This window comes from Andrographis paniculata, unplaced genomic scaffold (assembly GCF_009805555.1).
Source record: "Andrographis paniculata isolate CXL003 unplaced genomic scaffold, ASM980555v1 Contig51END, whole genome shotgun sequence".
In the NCBI taxonomy this organism is placed as follows: domain Eukaryota; kingdom Viridiplantae; phylum Streptophyta; class Magnoliopsida; order Lamiales; family Acanthaceae; genus Andrographis; species Andrographis paniculata.
Window position 1 is genome coordinate 4,659,997 of NW_026137586.1, and position 18,411 is coordinate 4,678,407.

Here is an 18,411-nt window from a genome sequence, read left to right on the forward strand (position 1 = left end):
ATACATAACAAATATTACACATATTAATCAAATTAATTAATCATTCAGTACATCTTTTTTTAAAATTCCGTGTCAAAAGAAATTGGACTAATGTCATGGGATGGAAGGAATATGTGTTTATTTTTTAATTGATTTGGTTGTATTTTACTTTTGTAGATTATATTCAAATTTCAAATATTTTGATTTGGAAAAAAAATATATATATATTTAAGAAGTCCATATTAAATTTAATATATACAAAAATTATTTTATTTTAGTAATTTTATTTATGTGTATTTTTTTATTTGATTTAATTTTTTAATACCATCGAAAAAACATATTTATATCCTATATAATTTATAAAAAGAACGAACATGCTTTCGTGAACAAAGGAAACACTTTTTTTTTTTTTTTTTTTTTTAAGACTATGTTCAAATTTTGAGTATTTCCATTTGAAAAAATATTTGAGGAATTAATACATAGAATTAATGTAAGTTTTAGTATATGTAAATTTACTTATATTTAGTATTACTTTTATTGTGTAAGTGTATTTAATTATTGAACTAATTTTATTTTCTACTAATTACTTCTTATGTATTTTTTAAAAATTGGTTTGTTTTTTAGTATTATATTCTAATTATTTTTTAAATTTTGTATATTATCGGCTTACGTAACGTTTTTAGATAAAATTATTTTTGTTGTGTGGTATAGAAAATTATGTCAAAAGTATAAAATATATTATTGTAAAGTAAATATTTGAATTTTTGTAATGATTTTTTGACTTTTTGTATAAAAATTAAATTTTATTTTATTATTTTTGGAGAATGCCAATTGAAAATTGGTGTTGGGAAAACAAAGGCGTATGCTTATCTTTTAAAATTTTGATTTGAAAAAATATTTGGAGAATTCATAAAGAAAATGATAATAAATTTTAGAGTGTGTTTGGCCATTAGCTAATAACGATTAGCTGATTTGATTAGCTGATTTGACTAGCAGATTCGGTTAGGTCTTTGTATTAAAGTATTTGGTAAAATAGCGATTTGATATTAATTATTTATACGTAAAATGAAAATTAAGAACATTTAATATTTTATTTTCAAAATATTTAGTTGAGTTTTCAGTGGATGAACTTTTTTAGAATTTTGTTATTAATTTTAAAAATTAGAAAAAATTTATTAAGATATTTATTTTTATCATTTTTAAAATATTTTGTAAAGAAAGCTTATTAATTTTTTATTTAATTAAAAATAGTATAAATATAAATGAACAATAATCATTAATATATGTATTTCTATTAGATTAATTTTAAATAAATATACTCATTTTTAATAAAAATATTATGTGATAAAAAAATACTATATAAATGAATCAATAATGTTAATATTTTTATATTATCTTTATTTTAAAAAATAAAAAATTTATAAATAAAATAATTGACATATTAAAAAAATAATTATTTTAAATTTATAAATATGAATTTATAAGTTATTAGAGGAAAATATATCCAAATAATTAGTAATAGAAAAAAAAATTAATTTTAGTCCCAATCAAACTCATTTTTTTCATTTTTGGTCCCATTCAAAAAATATTATCAAAATTAATCCTATACAAAAATCAAATTATCATTTTTAATCCCACCGTTAAAATTTCAACGAAATAAGCTGACGTGGCCATAACGAAATCTGATGTGACAAATAATTTGAAACAAACACGGCCATGTTAATAATAACACGGGCGTGTTATTTCAATTAAGCAATATATTATTATATTTATACCAACCGGCTTGTTGGAAATCAAACACGCCCGTGTTCAAATTCAAGCAACACATTCAAACGGGCTGCGGCTGTGGCTTAATAATAATGAGTGTGGGTGGGTCCCACACTCATTATGAATTATTTAATGATTTATGTATAGTATATTTTTTTAGTTTAATACTCCCACCGTCTCATATAATTTGTCCCTCAATTAACAAATATTTTTATCTATTTTTAAAATTTTCTATTTTTTATAAAACAAATTTATGATAATAAATTTAAATTTATTATTTATTTGTATTATATAAAATTTTGTTATTTACAAACTAATATCTATATTATATATATTTTATTAACATATAATATTTAAAATATTTAAAATACTAGCAATACTACTCATATAAAAATAATAAATAAATATATTTAAAATTGATATATTTATCAAAAGTAAAAAAAATTATCTTTTATAAAAAAGAGAAAAGGAAAATCATCTAAGTATAATATTTTCAAACAAAAAAATAAAAATAAAAATATTTGAAAAAAAAATCTAATTTTAAATATTATTAAATACTCCTTCCGTCCCAAACACCATGCAACATTTCTTTTTTGGTATGTCACAAACACCATGCAATATTTTCAAAATAAGAAATAATTAATTATATATAATCTCTACCCCATATTTATCCTCTCAGATCATCCAAATAAAATAATAAAATATATATTTATCTATCCATCACATCACCTAATTTTTAAATTATCATACTTAATACTACTCACTTAAAAACCAATGCCAAATACAAATATTGCATCTTGTTTGGAATGGAGTTCATGTATAGATAATTAAATATGTTAAACTAAAAAAATATATACCATAGATAAATTATTAAATAATTCATAATGAGTATGGTCACCCACACTCATTATTATGTAAGCCACAGCCGCAGCCCGTTTGAATGTGTTGCTTGAATTTGAACACGGTCGTGTTCAATTTGCAACACGCCCGGTGTCAGGATAAATATAATAATATATTGCTTAATAATATATTTGCAACACGGGCGTATTTGTTCCAAATCATTTGTCACATCAGATTTCGTTATGGTCACGTCAGTTTATTCCGTTGAAATTTTAACGGTGGGACTAAAAATGATAATTTGATTTTTGTATAAGATTAATTTTGATAATATTTTTTGAATTGGACCAAAAATGAAAAATAAATGAGTTTGATTTGGACTAAAATTGATTTTTTACTCTAGTAATAGTGTAATAAAAAGATATATTAGTATATGTAAAAGAATTAATTAATTTTAAGGGCAAATAAAAAATAAGAAAAATTAAAATGAAAAAAACTAATTTTAACGCTTGAATATACAACTTTTTTAAAATTAATTTTTTGGACCCAATAAGCTAATTGAAAACGTTAATTTACCAATCACCAAAATTAGCCGGTTTACTGATCAAAAGCCGAAAGTTTTTCAATAAGCTAAAAGCGTTTGAAAAAGTTGTTTACCAAACACCCTCTTATGGTGCTTTTGGTAATTAGCGGATAGCTTTTAGCTGTGAGTTGATTCAATTAGCTAGTTTGACTAGCTGATTTAATTAGCGATTTGTATTAAAGTGTTTGGTAAAACAATTGTTTGATATAGTTGTTTACATGTAAAATGACAATTAATGATATTTATATGGTATTTTTTAAAATATTTATTTTGTTCATTTTGATTTAAAATTTTGAAAGTTTTTTTATTAATTATTGCAAATTATAAAAATAACATATTTATTTTTATTTTTTAAATTTGAAATTTTTATTAAAAAATAATAATAATTTTTTATTGAAATGATATAAAATATAAGAGAATAAATCTTTTCAATATATTTTTATTATGTTAAATATTGTTTATTAATTTATTCTATTTATTTTATTTATTTTTAGTGTAAATTTTATATAATAAAAATATATAATAATAAATTAATAATATTGTCTTTTCTATTTGATTTAATTTTAATAAATTTATATATTTTACAAATAAAATAATTTATATGTATAATTAATAATAGTAATTATTTTAAATTTACAAAAATAAAATTATAATATAGTAAATAAAACATACTCTCTCTGTCTCATAAGAAGAGTTTTATTTTCCATTTTCGTCCTTCCAAAACAAAGTTATTATTTCCTAATTTAGTAATTGTACTACCTATCAACATAATAAATATCTTTTCAACTTACAATATATTACACAAATTTCACCATCTTTATATTACACAAGACTAATAGGGGTATTTTCGTTTTTTTTTTACTACAACTCAATATAATACTAATATTCAAAAATTTACGTGCAAAAAGCAAACGTTACTCTTTATATAAGACGAAGAGAGTATTCAAATTAATTAATAAATACTGTAATAAAAATATACTTATTATATATATGAAATAAATAAATTTTTTTTTTACAGGTAAATAATGAATAAACATAATTAAAGTGAATAAGTTCTTTCAAAATACTGGGTATATTAGCTTTTAAAATTTTTTTTTTTTATTAAAAAAATTCTTTAAAAAAATTAATTTACCAAACACTTAATTTAGTTTTTTTACCATTCAAATAACTAAAAGTTTTTTTTTTAAAAAAAAAGCTCTTACTCAAACACTTCTTTAATATATAAAAATTTTATTTTTGTTTTAGTACATTCATTTTTATTGTCCATGTACCTTTTTTTAATTATTTATTGTGTTTTGTTATTAATTATTTTTTTTTCATTCTTGTATTTGTATGTTTTAAACTGTTTTGGTTTTGTGTATAATATTCTAATATATTTTTTAATTTTGTAGATTATGTCAGTCTTTTGATTTGAAAAAAATTTATACATTCAGTTATGATAAATTTTAACATATAAGATTTTTATTTTTATTTTAGTATTTTCATTTTATTGTGTATGTTTTTTTTTTAATTTTTTTTATATCTATTCTAGTTATACTTGATTTTTTACAAATTATTTTTTTTAAAATTTTTTATTGTATATATTATTTTTCGAATGGATTTGATTCCAATAATATATTATTTATATATGAAAAACTATAGATATTATTTATAAAAAAATATTAAGGGTGTGTTTGACAATTAGTTGTTAGCTGTTAGCTGATTCGATTAGTTGGTAGTTATTAGTTGATCCTATTAGCTGTTTGTATTAAAGTATTTGGTAAAATAGCGGTTTGATATTAGATGTTTATATGTAAAATGACAATTGAGGACATTTAATATTTTATTTTCAATATATTTAGTTGAGTTTTTTCAATGGATAGACTTTTTAAGAATTTTATTATTAATTTTAAAAATTAGAAAATTTTTATTAAGATATTTATTTTATTATTTTTAAAATATTTTGTAAAGAAATAATACAAGCTTATTGAAAAAAATATACTCCCTCCGTCCACTTACAATGTTTACATATTTTTATTTTGGGACGTCCAATTACAAAGTTAACATTTCATTAAATACCCTACTTTTTTCCACAAATACCTTTACTTTACATCACATTATTACTTTTACACAAAAAAGTAAGGGCAAAAATGTCATTACACTACTTTTAACTACTCACTATAATTAAAATACTATTATTTCTTAAACACGGCACCAAAAGTAAATGTAAACTTTCAAAGCGGACGGAGAGTATATTTTTTATTAGAAATAATATAAATATAAAAGAACAAAAATCGTTATTATATGTATCTTTATTAGATTAATTTTTAATTAATATATATTTATATTAAATTTATAATTTTAAATAAATATATTTATTTTTAATAAAAATATTATGTGATAAAAAATACTATATAAATGAATCAATAATATTAATATTTTTATATTATTTTTATTCTAAAAAAATAAAAAAATTATAAATAAGGTAATTGACATATAAAAAAATAATTATTTTAAATTTATAAATATGAATTTGTAAGTTATTAAAATAAAATATATCTATATAATTATTAAATAGTATATAATTAATAAATAGTGTAATAAAATTATATATTAATATACGGGAAAGAATTAATTAATTTTAACGATAAATAAAAATAATTAATTTTTGGACTGAATAAACTAATTAAAAACACTAATGTATTGAACATCAAAATTAACTGATTTAAAACAACTAAAATTTTTTCAATAAACTAAAATTTTTAAAAAAAATTATTTACCAAAAGACCGTATAATTTAATATAAAAGAATTCGTACATAATCAGAATTCTATGGTAGTATTAAAAATATTCACATTACTTTGTTTTATTTGTATTTTTAATTGGGTTTTCTCCTACCCTTTTTTTTATAGATTTTATTTTATTTTTTTATTCTCCTTTTTTTCTTCAGTAATTTCTTGTAGATTTTTTTCTTTTTACTTGTACTTCTTCCCCTCCCCTCTTCTCTTCAGTCTTCTCTACTCTTCTTCTTCTAGAATTTAATTTTTCTTCTTCTGTTTCTACGTTTACTTCTTCTCTCCTCTTCTTTAGTTCTTGTACTAGTTATTTTATTTTTCTTCCACTTCCACTGCTTCTTCTTCTTCTCCGGTTTCTTCTTCTTCTCCTTGTTTATTTTTTCATCGCTTCTCCTTTGTTTTTCTTCTTCCTCTAGTTATTTTTCCATTTTTTCATCTTCTTCCTCTCTTCCTTTTCTTCTTCCTCGATCCTTTTCTCTTCTTCTTCCTCTTCTTCTTATCTCTTGTTCCTTGATCATTTTTCTTTATCTTATTCTTCTAGTTCTTGTTTCTCAATCTTTTTTCTTCTTCATCTCTTCTTTGTCTTTCTTTTTCCTCGATCTTCTTCTTTGTTTATTTTTTCATCTTCTTCCTCTCTTCCTCTTCTATTCTTCTTCTCTTTTCTCCAACTCTCCCGATGTACTCTTCGGAATTCTCTGAATTCCTTTCCTCCAATCTTAGAATAGGAAACGGTATCAGCCGAGATATTAGAATGAAACTAACATCAAGACTTGGAGCCGGTCTCAATTTCTTTTAATTCCAACCAATACTCAACAGATTGCGGAATAGCCTGATCATCCACCCCAAATAAAGAAACAATAGAAATTCAATTCAACTTCTTTCTTTCTAAAATCAACTCAAACTCAAAGAACAAAATACAAATCGAAACATCAAACCCAGCAAGAGAAAAGAAAATAAAAATTACCCAGTACCAAACCTGATCTTGAATTGCCAGATCACGAAGATCTTTTTTTTTTTTTTGAGCGATCTCTTAATCGCTACCAATTATTTATCACTTATTCTGATCATCTCTTACAATGACGTCCTCTTCCAAATTCATGGTTCGCCGGATCGGCCGGTTCGGGTCCGACTGGGCCGATCCGGAACCGGCAGGACCGTTCCGGTACTGAAAAAAAATCCGATTTTCTTCCAAATCTTCATGAAATCACTCATTTTATTTTTTTATTTTATTTTGGAGATGTTTTTGTCAATCATTCTCCTTCCATTACTTCAATTTCATATTTGGAATTTGAAACTTGGAAAGGAGAAGATGTGAGTTTAGGGATAAATTTAGGGAAGATATTGTTCGGTAAGATGAAGAAGTAGTGGAAGGTGCGGCTGCGTTGTGAATAAAGAAGGTTGCTGAAGAAGAAGAGGAAGATCGAGCAGTGTTGTCGGTTGGGGAAGAGGATAGTGCAGGTTGGGGAAGAAGAACGAGTAGCGAATAATTGATTGAAAATATTTTGGAAAATGACCTAAATAATTATTTAAGTCTATTTAACTTAATTTTTGTAAATATAAGTATAAAATTAATTTGTTTACTTTGGATCGGAATTAGTATTAGATTATTTTAATTATTTTGTTTATTTAATTTATAAATTTAATTGTTTTGAATTGTATTTAATTTTTACTTAATTTATACAAATTAATTTTCATTAAAATTGATATTTTAGAATAACTCATAACTAATTGTAAAATTATTTTTTTAGATCAAATTATATATATAATTTTTAAATTAATTATATTTATGTTTTAATATATTTAATCGTGTATATTATCATTTTTTAAAATAAAAAATTTTATATAAAAATAATGTTGATCGATATTTGACCGATATACCGCGCCGATATGCCGCGACGTATTTGGAACGGTGAAAGCCGATCCGCGACAACGATCCGCGACGGGGAACCATGCTTCCAATAGTACCCATGACTACATGTTCGAGGAGAGCGTCTGTCTTCTCTTAAGGGCTTCATGGTTTAAACCTGTAGTCGTCAAACTGGGCCAAGAAGGGACGCTGCTGCAGCTGCCGCTGCCTCCTCTTCCATGGATGACACGGAGGACTACTACTATAACCTCTACGAGGATGAAGCGGGCAGAAATCTTTGTGACATATACCTCCTTCGTAGATCCCTAGGTCTCCGCATGGTAATCGGAGGTGGGGCGACAATGGCTATGTCCGAGCAGAACGGCAAGAAGCAAGGCCCGTCGTTCGTTCCACCTCTGCTGGCTCGTCCCAACAGCACAAGCAGACCACTTCTAAGGAAGTTGTCTGCCGCCGTGCCAAGAGGGCTCTAAAGCGTGAAGCCATCGACAAGGCAACGATGGTGAAGCATCTTGCGAGGTTTTGCCGAAAGTAGGAGTAGGTCTGTCTCTCTCTTTCTGTCAGGTAAGACTTTCTGAACAAAAGGCAAGGCGCCATTCCTCGTACAATATTTTCTTTGGTAGATGAAATAAGATGCTTTAGCCCAAAACAGATAATGAGTTGGACTGCAATTGCATTGTGTAAAGTAAATTTCTTTTTTTCTTACATTCAAACTTTCATCTCTAACATGGCCGGATCATTCTCATTTCATCTTTGTTGAATTGTTTTTGTTAATAATTTGCGTTTATATAATAGTATTTGTACAATGTGAATTTAGGAAATGTTTAGTATGACTTTTATTCTGTAGTCCAAAGTTGTATTGGCCAATATTATATGGAAAAAAAATTGAACCATTTCATAAAGGACACTATATAATTCGCAAACCACAAATTATTTACAACAATAATTCAACAAACACAAAAATAAGAAATGTGGCTAAAAGAATGAACCCCAAATGTTAGAGATATAATTTGTATGTAAAAGAAAATCTACGGTACACAACGCAAATACAAACTAATTATCAATCCAACCTATTATCTGTTTTGGTCTAAAGTGATCTACCAAAGAAAATACATATTACCTGACAGAAAGAGAAAGAGAGAGAGAGACAGACACACCTACTACTTCTTGCAGCCGAACCTCGCAAAACTGCCATTTCCTTGTCGGAGGCTTCACTCTTTGGAGCCCTCTTGCCATGGTGGCCGACAACTTCCTTAGAAGTGGTCTGCTTGTTCTGTTGGGACGAGCCAGCAGAGGTGGAACGAACAACATGTCTTGCTTCTTGCCGTCCTGCTCGGCCATAGCTGTTGTCGCCCCATCTTCGATTCCCAATGCGGAGACCTGAGGATCTACGAATGAGGTATATGTTACCAAGATTTCTGTCCGCTTCATCCTCGTAGAGGTCATAGTAATAGTCCTTCATGTCATCCATGGCAGAGAAGGTGGCGGCAGCTGCAGCTGCGGTCTCTTCTTGCTTCAGCTCGACTACAGTTTGATATGAAATCAACATTTTTAAATGATGATTTAAAGGAGGAGGTCTATGTTACTCAACTTGAATGATTTATAATTGAAGATAATTAGGAGAGTTGCACAAAGCCTTGTACAGGTTAAAACAAGCTCCGCGTGCATCGTATGGAAAGATAAATTCCTATCTTTGTAAAAATGGATTTGAGCGAAACAAGAATGAACCCACATTATATGATAAAAATAATTTTCTCATTCTTTGACTTTATGTTGATGATATGATTTATATGGGTTCGTATCTTTTTCTCATTGGTAGACTTAGGCAAGTTGCAATAGTGTTTGGGTTGGAAGTGAAGCAAAGTGACGATGGAATTTTTGACTCTCAACAAAAGTACGTTGTTGAAAATATTTAATATGCTGAATTGTAAGGTTGCAGCAACACCTATGAACTTGAATGAGAAGTTACAGATTGATGATGGTTCTGGACAAGCAAATGAAAAACAATTCAGAAGCTTGATTGGATGATTGATTTATTTGGCGCATTTACGTGCAGACATTGCTTTTATTGTGGGAGTACTTTCCACGTTTATGCATTGTCTTAATTCACAACATTGCTTGGTACTGCAAAAAGAGTGTTATGCTAATTTTGTTGGAACAATTCAATTTAAAAAATCAGGACAAAACAATTTTTATTATAGTCATTCATTCTTAATCGTATCTTCAACCTATGCAATTCATTACCCGGCTAATTAACATGATATTTTCAAATTTCACCACTAAGCATGAAAAATTTTAAGATGTTAAAATTCATTTATTCTTATCAAAGTATCACTACTACCACCATTATTATTATTATTATTCTTATTATTATTATAGTAGTTGTTGTTGTTGATGATGATATATAAGATATAAATAATATGATAATGTTTATTAATAATATTATAAATATTTGATAAAAATTAATTTAAAATTAAAATATATTAGCAAACTATTATTATTGTTTTTTTGAAAATATATATTTTTATATAATAAATATAATATTTAAAAAATATTAGTATCATAATAAATATGTATTATTATCTTCTTTCATTTTCATTTATCAAATATACTATATTGTCGACAGAGGCGGACGCACATAGAGGCAATATGATTATATGTATATATAATACTACTATCCAGTCCTCCTTTCATATTTTATTCTATTATTTATCTATATTCTTTAATATATATACATATAATATTTATATATATAGTATTAAAAAAATAATTAGAATAGATAAAAGATATACTAAAATTTTAGATATGGTGTATTTGTTTGGATTTTGAAATTTGAAATTTTGAATTTAAGTTTTGAATAAATAAAAAAAATTAAATTCGAATATTTTTTTTAGAATATAATAAGTGTTATGTAATATTTTTAATGTAAAATTACTTTTTTAGTAAAAATAAAAAATATAAGAAAAACTCCAACAAAACACATTGGAAAAAAAATCTTCAATAATTTATTTTTTCCGAAATTTTTTAAAATTAGCTCCCCCTCTCATCATATCCTAGTTCAGCCACTGTCCGTAAATTTAACTAGATATATATATTTTTTCTTTGTTAAACTATTAGTTATATTTATTTATTTTTTAAATTTTTTTATTTTTTTGGACAAAAATTGTAAATACAGTTTTTTATTTTATCTGTATATTTATTTTTATTTAAAAACAATATAAGTAAGAATAATAATAATAACTAATAATAAATATAAAAGTAAATTAATATATTGAAGGATAATATAATAAAAATTAAAAATATTAATACACAAAATAATAGTATTATATATGTTACAATGTTTTTATATCATTAATAATTATATATTATTTATTAATAATTATAAAAGTAAATTGTCCATTACTTTCTTGTGATTACAAAACTCGGCGTAAATATCTCTTTACCTTAAAAGTTGCATTGCACCTCCTTATACTTTAAAAAATATTGCATGAAATCCCTTCTATAATTTCAAAACTCAGCGTAAGTTCTCACTTTATTTTAAAAGTTGCATGGCTCTCCTTGTACTTTTAAAAATATTGTATGAAACCCTCCCGCCATTAAAAAAAATATAGATAAAAAATCATCTTCTCATCACACAAGGGAAGTTTCGTGGGGTAGGGTTTCATGCAAAGTTTTTAAAGTATTAAATGGATGTCATGCAATTTTTAAAGTATAGAGAGTTAAATATATAAGCAATTTTTAAAGTTTTTACGCTAAATTCGAAATCGTAGGGAGTTATAAGCAATTTGCCAAAATATCATAATATATAATTAATTTTATTATATCATAATTTTATTTTATTATAATATATATGATATTTAATTTAATTTAGACATTTAATTTTTAATGCCTACAAAATACCTCCTCAAGACTTGTTAAGCCGACGCAAAGCGTTTAAGGTGTGAAGAAGTCTCAAAACAAACTTCTGTTTTTTGCAATTTTTTTCTTTGCAGTTTTTTTATTTTTAACTGAAAGCTTTTTTTGCATTTTTTTTAATGGCCTTTTTTGCAAATCTTTTTTTTTTTTTTTTATGGCGTTTTTTTGGCCATTTTGTTTTTGCAATTTTTTTTTTTTTTTTTTTTTTGCAATTTCTTTTTAATGGTGTTATTTGGCCTTTTTTTTCCAATTTTTTTAATGGCTTTTTTTGCCATTTTTTTTTTGCAATTTATTTATATATATATATTTTATGTCAGTTTTTTTTTTTTTGCCTTTTTTTTATACACATATATCATATTATATATGTATATATATTCTTTCATTATTTATTTTTTCCTTTTTTTTTATTTTCTTATATTCTGCTTTCCTTCACTACCAAAAAAATGATCTTTCACCACGGCTCGACAGTTCGTTACAATAACATCGTAACAAATAATGGTTTTTGTTACGACAATTTCCGTGACCAAATATATATTTTCTTGGTCAACGTTTCAGGTTCTTTAATTACGCAAAATAATCCGTAACAAAAACGGAGTTGGTAGACTTTGTTCAAAATAACATTAGTTACGATTGTGCTTCGTAAGAAATGGTGTTTACTTTTATTTTTTAAATTTAAAATATATTTTGGATTTAAAAAAAGGTAGAAACGCTATAGCGATTTTGGAAAACTAAGAACGATTTCATACCCACACGCGCAGGCTTTCTTATTCCCCTCCTCGGTGCTGAATAGATTTCACACTTAGCAAATTTCAGAAAGTTAGGGCACATCTCATTCTTCGACGCGATTTCTCAATCAGCACTGGACGAAGGTGGGATCGAGGAGGTTAATCGGCACGGCGTCCAGGTAATGTTTTTAAGTTATCTCGAGTAGTATGAGGATCGATCCACGGATCTTCGTCGCGTCCTCTGTAAGGAGAAATCGATATAGGGCGTCGTAATATTCTTCTTCTTTCTCATGTGGTATTGGGAATTGTATGGCTTGTGTGTGATAAACAGAACTTGATTAGTTGGTAGGATAACGTATTCTTGTGTTAGAGAACTAGTAGGCAGATTGTTTAAGTGCCCTGTGAAGTTTGATTTATTAATGTTGTAATTTTATCACATGATTATTTTGGTTCTGGAATTTTGGTTTTTGGTCTGCTGGTTTGAAAGGGAAGAATCTCAATCTGCACCTGTTCGACTCTACCCTAGGATCAGTATGGGTTGAGGTGTTTGTGTTTCTGTCTTGTTGTTTAAGATGGGTGATGAGAGTATAAAAATGATAAAATAATACATGGCTGGAGTATAAAATTATTTATAATGAGAGTATATTGTATCATGACTGGGAAAGATAACAACGCGCACAGCCGCGGGGCTGACAGCTGAGATGCACCCAGCCTGGCTCACTGTCATCTACAGGTATTTCGTCACAATGCCAATCAGCTTCATTTTTGCATTACAATTATACTCATTGTTCCAGTTACAGTGAGTCATCGTCTTTTATTTCAAATTTGTGCAGGAAAGGGAGGGTAAGAGGTGCTGATACTTTGCCTGGATCAGATCAGATCCTTTATTTGTTTATTTTATATATTATAACATAGTTAGATTCAATTCATCGTATTCACTCTCAAATTGATTGAGGGTGAGATGGGAATTGTTTTCACGAGGCTGTTTTCTTCACTCTTCGGGAACAAGGAAGGTCGGATTCTTGTGTTGGGCCTCGACAATGCCGGAAAGACCACCATTCTTTGTATGCCTCATTTTTCGCTTCATACGATTCATGTTGTTGTGGTTGCCTACTTGCCGTGGTGATGACTTTTAATTAATTCTCTATAGCTATTGGTTTTTGCAGATCGACTTCAGATGGGCGAAGTAATGTCTACTATTCCAAGTACTTACCTTGTTATCCTCACTTTAAGCAATTCGATACTGTTATTCTATGAACGTGGGTTGACTGACATTTAACGCGCTAATTTTTGGATATTTTGCGTTGTTTCTAATTGTTTTATGTTATTCTCTTCTCTTGAGCTTGTTTTGGTTGCTTTCTTGAGTTCATTAATTTGCTGCATCTATTTCATAGGCAGAATTTAATATGACAAATGGTGATATGCGAAATGTGTAGTCTGAAAATATGATTAGGGAAACTTTGCTTTACTTGATTAATGAGTAGATGTCTTTTTCATTTTACAGCTATTGGGTTCAATGTGGAAACAGTGCAATATAACAACATAAAGTTCCAAGTTTGGGATTTAGGTGAGTTTATCTTCCTTAATAGAATTGGGATTGTTTTCAAAGTTTTTTGGCTTTCAGGATCCTTGCTGTTTGACTTGGACTCGTGAATTTGTTTATTTTCATATGGGGTTCATCATTTTAATTTTTAATTTCTGAGTTTGGTTGTTATTGACTGTGTCATGTGTCGCCCTTGGTGATTTATGTTGAAATTATGAAAAGAAGAAGTTGAGGACTTCTTGGCTTTAGGTTTTCACTCTCATTAGAGCTCCAGAGCATGAAAACAAATGATGTCCATGGATGAACTATTCACATTAATACACAGTGGAATGAATTTGTAACAACTATCAGCTATTAAATGTTGCCACTGGCTATGGTTTCAAATGCTGCCATACATTATAAAAGATAACTGTAGGTTTATCTTAGAGAATGTAGACTACAAGTCAACATTATCCTTCTAGTTAGCCTAAGATATTTTTTTTTTTAAATATATATAATCACTTCACCAATGAGGGAGGAATATTGTTTTGTTATACTTGCAGTTTCGGCGTGTCTCATGAGCTAAATGATTGGAATGTAAATGTTTTAAACTTGCTTCCTTATTTTTTCTTTTTCATTCTTTCCATCAAGGAGCCGAAGGATTTTATAAGTTATGATTTACTTTATAGACATACGATTTGCTTATGAGGGTGGGTCGTGATTCTAGAGTATAATTAGGCATCTAGGCCATTAAGCTTAATGCAACTACAAAACACAGTTATAACTTTAACCTGTGGAAGTCATAAAATAACATTCAAGAAAATAACCATGGGAATGCTCTTTGTTATCACAATTTCATTTATGCTAAGTGGTTTTGTGATTACTTAGTAGTTTCTCTTCCAACCATTTCTAAGAAGTCATTTTGAAGTTTTTTATTCGTAACATTGGTGGTTTTCCTTGTTGTGGTAGGTGGGCAGACCAGTATCAGGTAACTAATTACTCAAAAAAGTTCCAAGTAATTACTTGTGATTTTTATTTCTATCGTCTATTTAGTTAATTTGTCCAATTTAATGGTTCTCTTTTCAATCACACAATACTGACATGTGTCTGTACCCTGTCTAATATTGCCTATTGGATTTGTGCAGTAATGACATTTCTTCGTTCTAAATCCATGTTAAAATCTCTCTCTAATGATTTTTTTTCATACTTTTTTACTTTTCAATAGAATGTTTTATTTTTTATTCTGTATCTAAGAATTGATAGATTTAGTTAATTACTGCCATGGATAAATAGTTTACCCAGGTGAAATTGTCAAAATAATATTCTGTTTTCAGGTAGGAATTGCTTTTATTGTTATTATTTTTTTAGAAAAATTTTAAATTTTTTCTTTTGTATATTTTTTAATACTTTATGTGGTGCTTGACAACATCAAGTTCACTTTAATTTTTCAATGGAAGTGGTAAAAATGTCTAGCAGTAGTTTTTTTTTTTTTTTTGCTATATTATTGCAGTCACATTGGTTGTTGTTCACTAGGAGCTTTGGTTAACTATTGAATTTCAATGATTGTTTATCTCGAATGTGTTTATATATATACATAAGTGGATAAGTCAAAATTTTGAATTAAGACAACACTTTGCCAAATCCTTCAAATCTGGATAGATTGCTGGTACATTTTTTTGTTGATAGCCAAAGTGCTACATATTTTTATTACTAGATGATGCTATAGTGAGAATCCTTATTTCTATATAAAACATGACTTGTGGTGAGTGAGTGCATCTTACAATAGACCTTACTCATCTTTGAACCAACCACATGATACACATATACTAAATGATATTCTTATTTTCCGGTATCTTTTCCTTTTTATTTCTTCCTAATCCCTTGAATCGATGCTAAGATGTTTTGCTTTGTTGCTTAGGCCATACTGAAGGTCCTATTTTCCCAATACTCAAGCGATAATATATGTTAGTGATTCAAGTCATACTGATAGACTAGTGGTTGCCAAGGAAGAATTCCATGCAATATTGGAGGTGATATTTCCATTTATGTACTATCAGAAGAAAGTTCATCACCTATATATTTCAAAGGGGATGTTCTTGTTCCGTTTTACACCAAGGTTAATGGAAGATCAAATAAGCTAAACTCTATGTTACTGGACAGATCTTAAGAATGTAATGAAAATATTTTTTATTTCATATGTCACCATCACATATTCATGGTAAACAACTTGCTTGTGCTTGGCTTCAACAGGTATGCTGTCCCGATTATGGTACTTTTAGTTGTCAAAGGTTAACAATGTTCTCATTAATTGTGAAGCTTTAAATTTCAAGAACATAATAGAATTAGAGTGATGTTTTTTTAATAAACACTTTAGTAGTTTTTGTAAAATATTGAATGGCCACCGTTTGCATAATTTTGCTGCACATAATCCTTTGAAGTTCTCTGAGTGTTCTTACAGTAAGTTCCTACCTAGGTGGCCCTGGAACTTGAACCAGTACTTAACAGTTTGTTTACCTTTAGCTTTGGTTTTTAATATTTTAGGCCTTGGCAGTTTGTTTTCAACTTAAATAGAAATGAAAAATTGTTCTTGTTTCTAGTTGTTTTAATTTTTCCTACGTCAGTTAAACTGTTTGTTTAAACTGTTGATGATCTTTGTTAATGATTGACTGTACTTTCCTCTTTCTTATATGGAATTACATTGGTCCCTTGCCAGGAGGAAGAGCTAAAAGGCGCCGTTGTCCTCTTGTTTGCTAACAAGCAGGTGGAATTTTATACCATTCTTTCTGCTATATATATATATAAACATTAACATTGCACTTAATTTACATACGATAAGCATAAATTTCTTGATGCATTTGCATACTTGTTAACTCTGTGTGTCGGTTGAAGTTGCTTGTTAATCCACTCACAAGTTAGATAAGTGTACTCTCTTATGGCTTAACATTATCTGACTTACAGGATCTTCCTGGAGCAATGGATGATGCTTCGATAACTGAGGCCTTAGAGTTTCACAAAATTAAGAATCGGTAATGGTCTATCTTCAAAACTTCCGCCATAAAGGGAGATGGCCTCTTTGAGGGCCTAGACTGGTAATTCATGGATACATAATGTGCTTTGGTACCTAATTCATGGATATAATACCATGTACTGTACGACATGTCTGAATATACATACTCGTATTGTTCTAGTTGCAAAGCTTTACACTTCTAATGTCTGTGTTATGGCATGTTATACATACATTTTGAACGTCTGTTGATATCTATGGCTCAATATACTCAAAAATTGCACTTGTGGATGCTGTAGGTGACACACTTTTCCTGGTCAAGGTCTTCGTGACATCCGCCTCAGTCCCGGACACACCCCTTATTTTGCCGACCATTGCTGGGGCGACTACCCTTCGCGATGTCGTTGGTGAAGATCCTATTGAGTGGAACTACAAGGACGTAAGGATCTACTTTAATACCTTTCTTGTATTGCCTTCCGAAATTTATAAGAAGTATGACTTAAAGTAATCTCTGTGTTGGCAATTGCAGCTCATGCGCCGGGCTTGAAATGTTGGTACCGATACACCCATGTTAATTGCCCCGTTTGTCATATGGATTGAATGTCGAACCTGTCTTTGGATGGATTGTGTTGAGTTTTTGTTGAACTATGTCTGGAATTGATGCGTAGACCTTTGTGGTTTGAATTCGTATGGTGAAAAATGTGCCTAATGGGATTGATGGATAACCGTATTTGCTTATTGCGTTGTTTACTTGTGTTTGAACTGTTAAGCACGTTTTGCGGAACAGGTTGTTGATGTGTAGATACTAGTAGGCTTGTTCTATGGGTTGCTTTACTTTGTTGGTAGGTATGGAATTCAGATTTTAATATGAATTAATGTTTGCGCGGGGCGTAATGATGATGATGTTTATAGCAATCTTTGTATTCGTAATTTATTTTCGTATCATACGCATCACAGCAGGTCCATTTGTTACGAACAATTTCAATTGCAGCGTACCCCCTGTTTTTCACAATACGCAATTTTTCCGTAACAAAAGGCCAGAAAATCGTTACAAAAAGTGGTCTTTGGATATTTGTTGTTACAGACGGTTTCGTGACTATAAGTAGGTAATATTTTTTTTACGGCGTTCAATGCCGTTACAAATAGTCGTAACAAAAACCAAGTTCTGACAACCGGTCAATGGAAAACACTTGTAACGCGAGGAACTTCCGTAACAAATACCGTAACTAAAAGTCCTGCCACACGCGCGGAAGGATCTACCTTTCGTTACGAGAGAAAATTCGTAACAAACATCGTAACAAATACCATACTTCAGGGAGCATTGACCGATCGTAATAGTTACGAAAAGTGGCGTGGCAAAAAACATTCGTTACGCGAGTACACATTACGGAAAAAAGTCGTAACAAAGGCGTAGCAAATACGCAAATTGCACGAAATATGGC

The 18,411-nt window shown here is 28.4% G+C and overlaps 1 pseudogene; it reads left to right on the plus strand.

The window, feature by feature from the left end:
• The first annotated feature begins 13,404 nt into the window (after positions 1-13,404).
• Positions 13,405-17,402, plus strand: LOC127253783 (ADP-ribosylation factor 1-like; annotated as a pseudogene).
• Positions 17,403-18,411: the final 1,009 nt, after the last annotated feature.